Below are 15,567 nucleotides of genomic sequence, written 5' to 3' on the forward strand. Positions count from 1 at the left end.
CAAAACGGGATAAAAGGCAGGCAAAGACATGCGGGGGGAGAGAAACAGATGAACTGAGAAGAATTTATGTTATTTATATCTATCTATCAAAAGGACAGAAAGATTTCTAGAGGCAGTAGAAACAATATTGTGGGTAATTAGCATGAACAGTCCCAAAGGGAATGGCCGTTGGTTATTCCAGCTTTTACCATTGTACATTACAGCAGCATAATAGAGATGGAAAGTAGAACCCTCTATTCTGCATCATTAAAGAAATAGTGGTGAATGGGGATGATATATCCTGTCAGTTAATCTCTGGCCATGGGAATGAGCCAAACCTGGCCCAGAAACCTCATGAATTCTTCAGCACAAATTCTGTGAAATGTTTATGGCCAGAGAATTGGCAACCCCAAAGCAAAGAGAAATTTGTCTGTTCTTATTCTTCTCATCCTTGAGAATTCTGTAGTTCCTTCCTCCAACTTGGCTTCAGTACATAGCTTTGGTGATTGAGTGGATTACCAATATAATCACATAGGCTTGGATATGCAGTTGTGTTTGGCCCTTGCTCTGTATTTACTCTCTGCAGGCAGAAGAGCACCCAGGGTGCATCTCTTTTGCCATGCTTTTAATTATTAACTTAATGTTTGCTTTACTTTTAAGTTGCATGTTGCCTTTTAATTATTGCTAACAGTCCTAAATACTTGATTGAGTAGAAAAGTGGGGTACAAATTAAAAGAATGGAATTGCTCCAGATTTCATCCAAAGTCTTAAACTGCTTTCTAGTTCAGGGCTGCAAAACAATGGCTAAATAGTTATGACCCAGATGGTGGCTAAGCAGATTTTTCATATTCATCAATGCAGCAAGAAAAGAAGAAAAATAAGTAGGATACTAAAATGGGTACAGTAAGTGCCCAACCTCAGCTTCAAACTGCAAGTCCATGCCTTGAGTTTTGCTCTGGAAATTTAACAGGTAAGGGCTTGGTTTCACTATTTGAGTTTCACTGTTGGAGATGTTTTGAGACCTTTACTACAATCTCAGTTTTGCCTGAAGCTAGGGAAGTATAGATCTGCTGAAATATGGTTTATTTTACTGTTACAGTATGTTTGTAGCACAATATCTAATCCACTTTTGTTCACAGCTTTTTCCCTAATGAGGAGATTTTTTTGGAGCTAACAAATGCACCCTTGTTTTAGCAGTTTCCTTGCGAGACCTCTTTCTTTAACACAAATTTCTGCAGTATCTTTTCTATGTACATTTCCCTGTGGCAGCTTTTTTAAAGCATAAGTTTCCTTCCATAAGTGTTTTCTTTTTGTATGCAGCTTTCAGAATTGTATGTTCTCTTTTGGATGCATCTTTCACAGACAAATTTCTTTTGTGTGAGAATTTTTCACTAGAGAAAGATGTGGATTGCATTCAGTTGTGCCATCTGTTCCACCTTAAAGTCTGTTTTTATATGTTTCCCATATCAGCTTCTGTACAAACCCATGGTAGATTTCATTTACATCTGTAGGGGAGAACGCACTTCACACATACCAAGGGGATATTTGTTATCCTATTAAATGCAAACCAAATTTTGCTTCAAATAATGACAACTTCTGCCAAGAAAACGTCGCAAAAGCGGCGTCCCCCCAAAGGGTCAGATGTGACTTGGTGCTTGCACAGGGGACCTTTCACCTTTCACATAAATGTATATATTAATACATAAGGGATATATTGGGTAAATTAATCCAATTAAGCTTGGCCCAGCAGCTGTCATGATAAATAGTGTGATTATTTGTCTACTTCTCTTTGAAACAGATGTAGAAAAGGAGTAGCCAAGGCAGGGGAATTACAGTTGGGGAAGGAAAGAAAAAGAAAAGTGTGCTAGCCAGCTTATTACAGTGGTGGTGTACACTCAAAATATAAATGAAGTTGGACAACATAAAGAATGAGATAAAAGAAAATACAAAGCAACAGAAAGAAATTTGGAGATATCTACCCATTTTAGATGGGGAGGAACGGAAAGAGGACAGTTGAGTTGCACCAAGATATCGACTTTATTTATTTATTTATCTATTTATTTATTTTTCACATTTCTATCATCGCCCATCTCTTCTGAAAAGGGGATTCTTGATATTTACAAATCAATGGCCAAGGTTCTTGAAGAATACTAGATTAAATTATGTTGAAAGTGTAAAATATAAATAAGAAAAGATATTACAGGTAGTCCTTGCTTAATGTCCATTTATTTAACGACGGCCCAAAGTTATGGTGGCCTTGGAAAAATTGCTTTACAACTTGTACTTGCACTTGCCACTGTCACAAACTGTTGCACCACCCCCACAGTCACGTGATTGCAATTTGGGCATTTGGCAGCTGGCTATTTACGACCAGTTGCAATGTCCTGTGGTCATGTGATCATGATTTATGACCTTTTTTGCCGGTTTCTGGCAAATTGGATTCGCTTAACGACTGTTGTAAAAATGGTCATAAAATTGGGTGTGGTCACTTGGTGACTTGCTTAATGACCACACCACTTAGCAACCAATCTTCCAGTCCCAATTGTGGTCATTAAGTGAGGAATTCCTATATTAGTTATTTGATTTATTTAGTTATTTGATTTATATTTTAATTCAGGAGTTCCAAACAGCATAGATGGCATACTCTCCTTCAGCCTTTCCAACCAGGGCCCCTGAGAGATAGCAGAATGTTATACATAGTTCTGATCACCTTATTTCAAGGATGTTATACAGGTGAAACAAAAGGCAAACAAAATGATCAAAGGACACGAGTCACTCATTTTGAGGAAAGGTGACAGTATTACGGACTCTTAGCTTAGAACAGGGGCTCTTAACTTGTGTGAGCCATGGACCCCTTTGAGAGTCTGGTGAATCCTATGGACCCTTTCTTGGAAAAAAATGTATTAAAATGTATAAAATAAATTGCATTGATACAGATTGTAGATATCTCTATATACATAGATATTAGGTTTCCCTTGACATTAAGTCCAGTCGTGTCCGACTCTAGGGGGTGGTGCTCATCTCCATTTCAAAGCTGAAGAGCCGGCGTTTGTCTGTAGACACTTCCGTGGTCATGTGGCCGGCATGACTAAATGGAACGCCGTTACCTGCCCGCCAAAGTGGTACCTATTAATCTACTCACATTTGCATGTTTTCAAACTGCTAGGTTGACAGGAGCTGGGACAAGCAACAGGAGCTCACCCCGACATGCAGATTCGAACCGCTGACCTTCCGATCGGCAAGCTCAGCAGCTCAGTGGTTTAACCTGCAGTGCCACCGCGTCCCTATACATAGATATAGATGTACAGTATATCTCCAATATCAAAATATTAAAAAATAACAAATATGAAATATAATAATATATGTGCGTCTTTATTAATCCATGAAATCAATAACAAGACAATACCATTTTAGGGTATAATAATTTTAAATAGTAAGATAGTGAGAAATTAATCAACATTTTTGGAGCCTAAAGGCTATAAATTACTTTGTTGGCTACATTCATGACTGAATGAAAAGCTAAAGTTCAGTTAGAGGTGAGGGAAAATGTTGTAACTTCCTTTTTTTTCCCCATTCAAGGTCACCGACCCCCTGACATTTATTCACGGACCCCTGGGTCAAGAACCTCTGGGTAAAAAAAAAAAAACAAGTAAAGAGGGGGATTTTGATGATGGTGTATAAAATTATATAGAATGGGAGAAAGTGGCATGTTTTTCTCCCTTCTCCAAATACATCATCATCATCATCATCATCATCATCAAGTTTGTTACAGCCCAAAGGCCAGTTACAATCAAAATAACTATTAATAGCAGTATTACATACACACACACACACAACAATAAGTATGATACAAATACTACAGCTCCAAGGAAATTGAATTTTGGGACAGCCAGTGTGGTGTGGCGGTTAAAGTGTTGGACTTGGAGCAAGGAGACCTAGGTTCCAATTCATCTTCACCATGGAAGCTGACTGGATGTCAGGCCCAGCCCAAGGATGACAGAAAATCAAGCCAACCAAACTTCAGTTCTTTATTTGTTCACACCATATAGAACAGAATCTTGCCAGACTAAGGCTCTAGGGTGGGGCTACTCTGAACCTCTTAGTCTTCCCATGTTCCAACTCCAGACTGTGTTTTCTCTAATCTTGCTCCCCTCTTTTGAATGTGCTCCCTCATTCCTGAGAACCAGCAGGGTTACTGAAGTCTATCACACTGGATGGCTTTGGACCAGTTGGTCTCTTTTTCTCTCTTAGCCCAATTGACCTCAGAAAGTTTGAGGACGGAATGCTATGAATGCCATCTTGAGTTCCTCAAATGAAATGCAGGTTATCAATAAAGGAATGTGTGCTTCATTCAGTAAAGAGATTACTTGTAGAATTCATTACACTGGTCAACATTGTCAGCTGTAAAGAAGGCTTATTCAGTCAGGAGGTGTTTATCAATGGGTATTAATCAGAGTGGCACTATGTATTACCTCCAGTAATAGAGGTAGTTCTCTCATGACCTGTTGCTCCATGGGAAAAGTAGTGTTGCTTCATGGTGAATACATGGTGAGCCAGTAGATTTTCCCTAATGTTGTTCATGTCTAACATATTCTTATTTCCAAAGAGGCTTCTGGAGGAGGTATGGAGAACTGAAGGCATCTCTGTGAAAGTGGAGCTGGCAACCACGGCAAAGACCAAGGAACTGGTGAGTGGACTAGTTCCTTGGAACCTCTCCAAATAAGGATAGGATGGGAGATTACCCACATATGCTCCAGCCAGCTGCTCCTCATGAGAAGACTGCAGGACGGCGTTTTTCTGTGGATTTGAGTGGCTGGGAGATGAAGGGATCAGTACAACGTATATGAGAATGACCTTGAGGGATGAGGGAAAGAATTGCTGCCTAGGGAATGATCAGATGAAAGAGGGAGGAGCCTGCAGCTGCTTAACGGTCAGAGAAAGAAACTTAGGAAGGATCCACCCTAATTGACCAGGCTGTAAAAAGAGTTGATGGGAGATTTGTACTTTCAGACTTGCAAGATTCTGTTAATGTAGCCTTACAATACAGTAGAATTAGCTCATCTGGTTGTGTTTCCTGTCTGGTTTACCTGGGGGTGCTGACAATTAGCCATCTTGCTTGCAACTGCAGCAGAGCCTTTTAAAGGACACTAAGTTTGCAAGCCTCACTTTCTAAGTACTTTTTGAACTTGGCTGTTAAACATCTTAAAACTATTAGAGACCTTCAGAATGACAAGTTTGAAACGTCATTGGGTAAGTTTATGTTCAACTCTGAACAAAAGAAAAATTATTTATAAGCTTGAGAACTTAAAAAAATTGAAATGAACAGCAAAAAGCTAAATAAGATTTTGATCTAAGAAAGTTATAAACAGATTAAGGGTCCAGATAAATTTTGAATATTGACTTTTACTATAAGATTTTGGAATTAATTATAAAAAATAAATAGCTTCTTGTGGGAAACAAACTTATTTTGGCTATCCTGGCTATTGTAAGTCATAACAAAGATATTTTATGATTTTAGAAACTGGACACTAAAGGGGACTAAAGATTCTAAGCAGAAGAAAAAAATAATCAGAAGCCTGTTCTTTATGTCAGTTAATGCTTGGACTTACAAAATGACACAAAATGTGACATTGGAAATATTAGATGAGATCTTTGAAGAATAGAGCCAGGAATTAGTAACCACAATATCAACACTGTCAGTGATGATGTCTGCTTCTATGGATAGACTATATCCAAAAGCTGTTAATGAAGGAATGAAAGATGTGGAACAAATTTTATCTGACAAGACAGAGAAAGTACGGAAAGTGGAACTACAATTACAGGCCAAGAGAATTATTTGGAAAAGGAAGTTTTACTGGATATACAAAAGAAACTGGCTGAAGTTTTAAAAATTAAAAGGGAAATACAAATGATAAACCAAGAGAATGACCTGGCAAATGTTTTCTTATTGGATCTACAAAAGAGGCTTGTTAAAGCCTTGAAGAAATCTGTGTTGTGGGATTAAGAAGAATTGAAGAGAAATCAAATCCTATGACAATATTTGATTGGATTAAAGATTAAGACTGTTAGAAGTAAAAGGAAGGAATACAAAGTTGTTTTATTTGATCAAGGTTAAAATAAGACTTTTTTTTTTTTTTTGCAAAGTTCCGGCAATCTTTTATGGAGTTTTTGCTGACACCAGGATTGAAAAGTTGATATTTTATAGATTTGCTTATAGATAAGGGATGGGATATGGGATGAAGAATTTGTAACCTTACAGGGGTTGAAGTATTAATAAATGTGTTTATACTTGTGATGAAGGTTGGAAATCATTTCTTTATTTTCTTTTCCTTTATTGTATTCTTTCATTTTTCTTCTTTTTCTTTTTTCCTGAACATTTTACTCTTTTTTTTCTTATTTTCTTTCTCTAAGTTTAGTTTGTATTAGTTTTTACTATTGCTATAAAACTTCTTAATAAAAATTATATTAAAAAATATTCTTATTGCCCACAAAATTTAGCTATTGAATCCAGTCCTTCTTTGAAAGTCTGGATTTGAGACCCAGTATCAGAAGAAAAATGATCCATCTGCTCTATGGTTGCTGTTGACAATTTTTGTTATGTTTTGTTATATGCTTTTTTAAAAAAAAAACAACCCTATTTTTACTCTAAGTATTTTAGCTTAGCTATGTTTATTTTTAAAAGTTCATACTATTTTAAGAAGAACGTGAGGAGAACTTGCATATGGACGTATAGTACTAGGTTTTTAAGAAATACGTCGATGACGATTCTCAGTCATCCAGGTGGAATTGTCTGTGGGTTGAGTCCTGGCAACTGGATTTCTTTCTTTTTGGTTGAAATGTTTCGCTGCTTGTCCAAGCAGCTTCTTCAGTCTGGGCAAAGGTTGGTGAGGGGACCCCATATATGTCTTCCAGGGTGGCTGCATTGTCTCTACACCTGAATGGCTTGTTAAGTGTGCCATGGAGGTGTAGATTGTCTTTGGGATGTCTTACTCCTAAATCCCTTGTTCATTCCCAAGTGGATCGTTAAGAGTGGCCTTCCTGGTAGTCTTAATCTTCCTGGGGACTGATGAAAGAGCAGCATGAAAAATGGGGGACAGGTTGTGTCTGAGGCCTCTGCCTCTATTGAGGGGAGGATTTTCCACTTTGGCATGAATGGAATCCTTAACCCCTCTCTCAAACCACCTATCTTCTCTGTCCAAAATGTGAACATTGTTGTCCTCAAATGAGTGTTCTTTTTCTTTTAGATGAAGGTAAACTGCTGATTCTGGTCCTGTGGTGTTGCTCCTCCTGTGTTGGGCCATCCTCTTGTGTAAAGGCTGTTTGGTTTCCCCAGTGTAGAGATCAGAACACTCCTCACTGCACTGGATTTCATATATTACGTTGCTCCTCTTATGTTTTGGTGTTGGATCTTTAGTGTGTACAAGCCTCTGTCTCAGTGTGTCAGTGGGTTTGAAAAATACAGGTATGTGGTGTTTTCCAAATATCTGTTTTATCCTGTCCAACATGCTGGCCATCTAAGGAATGACCAGGGTCTTCCATTGACTCTGGGTCTCAGCCCTGTCTGCCGTTGTTTTGGGTCTAGGGGTAGACTTAGGTTTTTAAAAATGCCTTGGGATTTAAAAAATTACAACAATCACTACAGTATTCCTTCCAGTCTTATGATGGAGTTAGAATTAGATGGTGATGTACACTTTTTAATTTTTTTATTTTTATTTTATTTATTTTCTATCCCGCCTTTATTATTTATAACTCAAGGCAGCGAACATACCTAATACTCCTTCCTCCTCCTATTTTCCCCCAACAGCAACCCTGTGAGGTGAGTTGGGCTGAGAGAGAGTGACTGGCCCATGGTCACCCAGCTGGCTTTCATGCCTAAGGTGGGACTAGAACTCACAGACTCCTGGTTTCTTGCCTGTTGCCTTAACCACTAGACCAAACTGGCTCTACTTATTTAGCATTCTTTAAATCTTTAAAAGCAATCAAAGACTGGGTATGTGGCAAATACTAAATACTCTGTGTCATAATTGCTCTATGTCTAATCTACATCAATCAAAGTGTGTCCTTCTCTAAGACCCCTTGGGGGCTGAAGCTTCCTGCTTTCACAGGATGAGTTGACATGGCCATGATAATTACACATTTGCTAATAATAGTGGCTTGCTGTACTCCCTCCCACCATAAATGTAAATAGCAATGATGGCAATAGATCTGCATCCTGTGATTGTTTATTGTTCCCAAGAATTTGAACTGTGTAAAGCTGTCCTTAAGAGACTAGAATTAATGCAGGCAGGAATACAAAATGAGAGAAAAAGGCAGCTTTGCTGTAGCCAGTGGTATGAATACCCTGTGATGTCACCTGTGCTTTGCATTTCACTTGCTTAAATGCTTCAGGGTTACAAAGAAACACAGGACTAATCTTTTAGAGGATGTTATGCTATTAGGGGGGTTTATGAAAGAAAAGAAACAAGAAAGAACTTTTAAGTGCCACATGTAGTGCTGATGTAACTAGATTTCTAACTCCAGGCAGATGGAGGCATGATACCTAGGGAAGTATAAAAAACAAACCATATTTCATAACACATTTTTCCTCCCTTATACCTTCTTTTGCTTGTTTTTTTTTTTAAACGAACACCTAGACATAATTCTACCAGTTTGCTCCATAGCCTTGTTTCTTTTAAAAGCCCAAGTGCCAAGTGCCCACCATTTCCCTTGTGGGTAGAAGTTGATCGTTGCTAATTCAGGACCTGCACATCTGGTGCCTCATAAAGGGATGTGCCAGAACCATCCAAGATGTTTAAAACAGTGTTTAGACCAAATACCCACAATTAATTCAGGTGCTGAAGGAGAGAACCCAATTAAAATTAATGGTGGGGTCGAATTCTAGCAGATGTTCAATTGCCACTCTTGCCTGCATGGATGTAATCAGATGGCATGTTCCAGTTTAAGATACATGTAAGATTCAGCTGGAGATGTTTTGTCTATAGCTCCCAGATTTGGGCTGCAAAATTCCATATGACCACTAGATGGTGGCAAACTGTATCTGTATACTGCCACCTAGGGATCATCTAGATTTCTATAGCCTAGATTGACAGCTGTAGCTTTGGGCACAGCCAGGAGAGCTACATTGGAACACTTTCCTCTAGCAGAAAAGTATGCTGGTGTAAATTGCACTGCTCTTGTTGCCAGTCCCTATTCTGCCTCAGTAATTGGCCAGTGTTTGGTGGGTTCCCTGGCTTCTTTCTTCTCCTGTTGAGTATCACCAACTGTTGAGGAACAACATCCCCAGCTTTTTAAAAACAAGTGCAGCCCTCTTTCAAACAGCACTAAATTTGTACACATGAGGGGTTTTTGTAAGATCTGAGAAGCACTTTGCAGAAACTGTGTGCCCTGCTTCCAATGAAGCCCAGGCCAGAATGCCCAGGCCAGTTTTAGGAAGTAAATCTTCCAATAGCGTTAAAAAAAAGAAAGAAAGAAAGAAATTGTCCAGATTTTTGTAGCCCATATCTGGTGGTCCTACTAAAAGCCGACTCCATTACAGCTGACTAAAATAATATCAAAAGATTGTATGAATGTTACACCATGTTAAGCTGACTGTGTAATCACAAAATTAATATGCTTCTACTTGAAGGCTTGTAAATTAATTGCTTTACAAAATCCGTCAGACCTACATGGAAGCAGGAAGGAACTGAGACATCCAGTTAGGATAACTGAAGTGCCTTTAGCATGTGTTCCTCTTTTATACCTTCCTAATCAAATGTTTTCTTTAATAATTTATGGCTTGGGTTTGACAGATATTCATGGACAGAAATCTGAGGTAACGCCATTCCATTTCCCAAATCATATTTATTTTTATGTCAGAAATCTTTATCAACTCCTGAAGTAGATTTCCATAGCTGGAATATCTATGTGGTATCTTCATTAATATTTTTCTCTTTCCAAAGGTTTGCTTATCTAACACTCTTACAAAGAATTTGTGCCGTGAATACCCCTAATTTTATTTATAGTGTTTCCTGCCCCTGAGTTCCAGTGATATGTTATTCCCAGATATCAAGGTCAGATTTGGGTAAGGAATGTAAGTTGCTTTCTATCCTATTATCGTGTCATTCCCTACCCCAAATCCCTTCCCTGAATCCTTTGGCCAGAAGTCATTCCTTGGAGATTTTCTATATTTGATTTACTAATATTCAAATTCAAATTAAATTCTGCAGGTGGCACATTCTCTGCCACACATGGTTTGATTCAAGGGGATTCTGAATCATCCACTAGGATTGTGCTTGCATAACACATGGATCTATAGTTAATATAACTGTGTAAACCTTGGGATCAAATATTCATATTGAATTGTGTTGAATTAAATCAGGTGCCTTCAAACTGATTTGGCAACTCAGTGGACTTTTGCTTATGTGCATAGACCCAGACTTGGATCAAATTGAACTTTTGGATCAAAACAATTCAACAGTTTGAATAGAGGATTCAAATCTAATTGACTTGACTCTTTGAACTGAACTGACTCTTCAAATCAGACCAACAGTTCAAATTGTCTGTTGCCCAATTCGCTTACTCCCAAGGTGGAAACTTAACTATGGTTTACTGGATCAACCCATCTCATACTGAATTATAAACCAATGCAGAGGCTAGGTTTCTTAAACTAGCTAGGACAAAATGTGGGTGGATGGGTCATCACACAGTAAGTCATGTGAATATAGTTTGTATCTTTGGCCACATCTTTGAGACATTTAAATGAGCTATTCTAGAGTCCAGCTACTCTAAATTCAGCAGTTAGTTGTGTTAATGTTTCCTACTGCAGATTAAGGTTGCTATAGTAACTAATCATTATGGCCAGGTGAAGAGGTTGAATTTAATTGTCTCGTTTTCATGTGTTAATGGTTGCATCACCATGGGGGGAGAAATCTGCCCAGACTTGTTTTAGTTTCTTTTTCTCTTCTGTGCAGACATGTAGAGAGTCAAGCTGCTCTCACTGAGAGCCCAAGACTTTTAAATATGTTTTGCTTTCTGTAAATAAATTATTTTTATAGAAATGCCTGGTGTGTGACTTTTCTGATCTCTCCTGGGCCAAAGGCTTTCCCAGCAATCTGCCAACAGGTTATGGGCTCAGTAAACAGCCCAGTAAGCCCAGTAAAACCCAGAGGGAAAAGAGAGATCAGCTCCACACCTCATGCACAATTTAAAGGCAGGTAGCAAAGACCTGTGAAGATTTTCTTTGGAGCCGCCTGGAGATTTTCCAGCAACTGCGGGTCTACAGGACAAAGAAGCCAGCTGAGGTGACTTCCAAAAGAAGGAAGAAGCCATGGCTACCTCCCAGCCCTCAGCGATGCCTCTGGAGCACCTATCAGAGAACAACTATTTGAATTGGGCCCTGAAGATTGAGATGTATCTTCGCAGAGAGAATCTTTGGCTGCCAATTGGTGAGCAAACCCCCCAAAATTCCAGTGCTGAATGGCTGAGACAGGATGAGTGGGCTAGAGCCACCATTATCCTGGGAGTTGAGGACAATCAGCTAGGCCACGTGCGAGGCATGCAGTCTGCAAAGCAATTTTGGGACTCTTTGAGAGACTTATATGTAAAGGCAGCAGCAGGGAGTAAAGTTACCCTGACGAAAAAGCTGTACAAAGCCTACCTTGCAGAAGGAGATAGCCTTCCTGAGCACCTGCATTATATTCAGCAGCTGTTTGTTGAGTTGCAGGAGAGAGGAATGGAATTTACACCTCTCACAAAATCCTATATCCTCCTGTCCTCACTGAATGAAACGTGGGATACACTGATTTGTACCCTGGAGGCTATGCCTGAAGCAGACCTCACCCCATCGTATGTTACACAGCGCTTACTCGCTGAATGGGAGAAGAGAGAGGAAAGATTCCCCCCCCCCATCTCTTCTGGAAAGCTGCAGTACCAGAAAACAAGGGAAAAGAAGGGAAAGGAAGCTGAGGCCACAGCACTAGCCAGCCAGCAATGCTTCGCCTGTGGTTCAGCTGGACATTTGCAGAAAGACTGTGCCTTGAGACCCAAAAGTAGAAAGACAGAGAAGAAGAACACAAGGGCAACACAGAAGAAGGCTCTTCAGACAACCCAGATTGCACAGGTTGCTGAGAAGGGTAATTCTGATGTATGGGTGTTAGATTCTGGGGCCAATTGTCATTTATGTAATTGTAAAAGCTCTTTTGTGTCACTGTCTAAAACTGAAAGACAAAGTGTATCTTTGGCTGATGGGTCTGTGACCAAAATTATGGGACAAGGTGACTTGTATTTATCCTGCTTGGGAGAAACTGTAAAAGGTGTGTTGTATGTGCCAAATTTACAATCAAACCTTTTATCTGTGGCACAATTGGCTGCAACAGGGTATGTCATAACATTTAAGAAAAATGGTTGTGAGATACATAAAAATGGGAAATTGTGTGCTACTGGTATATTAAAAGACTCCTTGTACATTGTGCAAAATGCAAGGAAGCCAAGCTGCAAGGCTGCAGTTGGCAACATGCCATATCATGACTTATGTGTACACCTGATGCACAGGAGATTTGGTCATGCTAATTTCAAGTATATAGCACAAATACCACAGCTGTGTGCTGACCTAAAGATAAAACCCTGTGACAAATACTTAGATTGTGTAGTTTGCAAAGAATGCAAAACACTAAAAGCTCCTGTGAGTAAGCACAGTGACAGAGTTACAACTAGACCTTCAGAAATTGTACACTCTGACATTATTGGTCCTTTTGCTCCAAGTCTTGGACAAGCAAGGTATGCAATGACCAGCATTGATGATTTCTCAAGATACACATTTATCTACATCTTAAAACATAAAGATGAGGCATTTGAGAAATTTAAAGGTTTTGTGACATGGGCAAATGGAAAATTCCCTAGGCCTGTATCTGCACTCCAATGTGACAGAGGAGGAGAGTACCTTTCTCACAAATTCAAAAGGTTCCTAGTGGAAAAGGGGATAGAACAAATTATTTCTAACCCGTACACCCCTCAGCAAAATGGTGTTGCTGAAAGAAAGGGCAGAATCTTGCAAAATGCGATGGAATGCATGCTAAAAGATTCACATTTATCTAGTATTGGGGAGAGGCAATATCTACTGCCTGTTATGTCCAAAACAGATTGTATAACTCTGTGATTCAGGACACTCCATTCCATTTGTTTTATGGTGTGAAACCAAAGGTAAACCATCTTAGTGTGTCAGGTAGCACTGCTTGGGTTCATATTCCAAAACAACAGAGAAGGAAAGGAGGCCCCACAACAAAGAAAGCCGTCTTTGTTGGCTATGAACAAAGCCAGAGGAGCTACAGGTTCATAATGGGAGAGAAATTAATAATTAGCAAAAGCACTTCTTTTGCTGAACAAAACTGGGGGAGATTAAATTCTAGGTCTCCAGTTGAACTGACCACCACAAGAGAACAGCAAGGACTTGCTGATGGTGATCTTGGTGAACCAAAGGGGAGATAATGTTAAAATAATGTGAATGGAAAGACATACAGAGTTGTCAAAGAAAATTGGTTGGCATCTTAATCTGTAGTATAAAATGGGGAGTGTTAATGTTTCCTACTGCAGATTAAGGTTGCTATAGTAACTAATCATTATGGCCGGGTGAAGAGGTTGAATTTAATTGTCTCCTTTTCATGTGTTAATGGTTGCATCACCTTGGGGGGAGGAAGCTGCCCAGACTTGTTTTAGTTTCTTTTTCTCTTCTGTGCAGACATGTAGAGAGTCAAGCTGCTCTCACTGAGAGCCCAAGACTTTTAAATATGTTTTGCTTTTGTTTTGCTTTCTGTAAATAAATTATTTTTATAGAAATGCCTGGTGTGTGTGACTTTTCTGATCTCTCCTGGGCCAAAGGCTTTCCCAGCAATCTGGCAACAAGTTGACAATAAGGAAATATTCTGTTACCTATTCTATTATCAGCTTAATAAAAGAATGCTTAAATCAATGTCTGCTGTCTTTCTTAGCTACTCCTATGAGGATGTAAAACTATAGAAAAAGCTAAATACTATCTAAAGGACTCCTAGGTTCTAGGTTTAAAGGGGTTCATTGATGGCATAATTTTAAGTTTGGTTGCAAGGTGAAATCTGTCTAACTTACTTTAGTTCCTTAGTGTTAACATTCTTTTGATACAATTTCAGAAAGTGAGAAGTTTGGAATGAGAAATATTCTGAGCAATCTGTGGAACTATGACAGTTGTGGTTAATGCTGCTTCATCAATAGTGTGGAACGGTCTGCAGATATTCTGCAAGCAAAGGTAAATATTTCTATCTGCCCATCTTAAGTAATTTAAGGGTGTGAAGCAAAAGTTTCCTGCTGTCTAACATTCTACCTAGTGCTGGCCTCTTTACAGGCAATCACCTCCATCTGGATGATTGATTTCTAGATTTTCTTAAAAGGACTTGATAGACAAGTAATTTGTTTGATATGGTTCTAAAGGGGACTTGTTTGATTCATACCTCATAGAGATCAGAAACTAGTTTCAGAGTCCTCATCTGAACATGTTTGCAAAGTGGTCCAAGGACAGTTAAAACCATGCTTCAGTTAAATCCCACAACTGTTACTCCTAAGCATTGGAAGTTCCAAGGCCAACACTATGTTTTATATTTTTGAAGCACAGGCTACACAAAAGGGAATAATGAAATCAACGGTGCTATTTTTTTCCTAAATCGGACTTCTTCCAAAGCGCTGTATGAAGCAATCCACTGTGATGTATCATCTAAAGGAACTCGCTCAGCTTTCTGATCACAGAGCATTAGATCACAGAACATCTCAAGGTTTCCAACTGCTTCAACTGTGTTAGTAATTTGGAAGTACCTTCTTAAGCAAAATATAAATGCTATGATGATTTAGGCTGAATCTTTCTGCTATCTCTCTCTTCTTTAGTTTAGAGAGTTAACATTCCCCTTGATGCAATCTATCATTTATCTATCTATCTTGATGCTATCTATTTCACATTTCACTTCAAACTATATCTCAATCTTGATCTCTATATCATGTGCCATCCGGTTGGTGTCAACTCTTAACGACATAAATAGATTTTCTCCATGATGATGTGCCTATCATCCATCCATCCATCCATCCATCCATCCATCCATCCATCCCCCACCCACATAGTTTCAAGTGTTTTCATGGAATGTGAGACAAACACCATCAACACTTTTTAGGACAGCTTTAGTTAAGAGGCACTAACCAGTGCAGTCCTGGATGAAGCAAGGTGGCATGTAGAGTTAAAGTTACCAGTTCTGGGCTGCAAAAATCTGGGTGACCACTAGATGACAGTTAGGAAACATAATTTGGGGTCATCTGGATTCATATAGCACAGAGCTTGTAGCCGTAATGCAGAGGAATCCAGAGTGGGCTTCTTTCTTCTACCTCTATAGCAAATGATCAGGTACTGCATGAAAACATTATAATGTACACCTGTCATATCACTGTCTAGCTTGCAATTTCCATACTCTTGGAATGTGTGCCCTTCACTAAATGTGTGCCCTTCACTGAATAGGAAGCACCCTTAATAGGGGAGTCATCATTAGAGGTTAAAAATAATTATGCCATGGATCCTGCTGGATTCTAATTTGAATGTTTTGCTCC

The 15,567-nt window shown here is 39.1% G+C and overlaps 1 long non-coding RNA gene across 1 annotated transcript; it reads left to right on the forward strand.

Annotated features, from left to right (window-relative positions):
- Positions 1–685: 685 nt before the first annotated feature.
- Positions 686–6,200, forward strand: LOC134488212 (uncharacterized). Its single transcript, XR_010066946.1, has 3 exons — positions 686–949; positions 4,586–4,666; positions 5,498–6,200. It is a non-coding gene; the product is annotated as an uncharacterized LOC134488212 (long non-coding RNA).
- The last annotated feature ends 9,367 nt before the right edge of the window (positions 6,201–15,567 follow it).

Source organism: Candoia aspera, chromosome 1 (assembly GCF_035149785.1).
Source record: "Candoia aspera isolate rCanAsp1 chromosome 1, rCanAsp1.hap2, whole genome shotgun sequence".
Lineage (NCBI taxonomy): Eukaryota > Metazoa > Chordata > Lepidosauria > Squamata > Boidae > Candoia > Candoia aspera.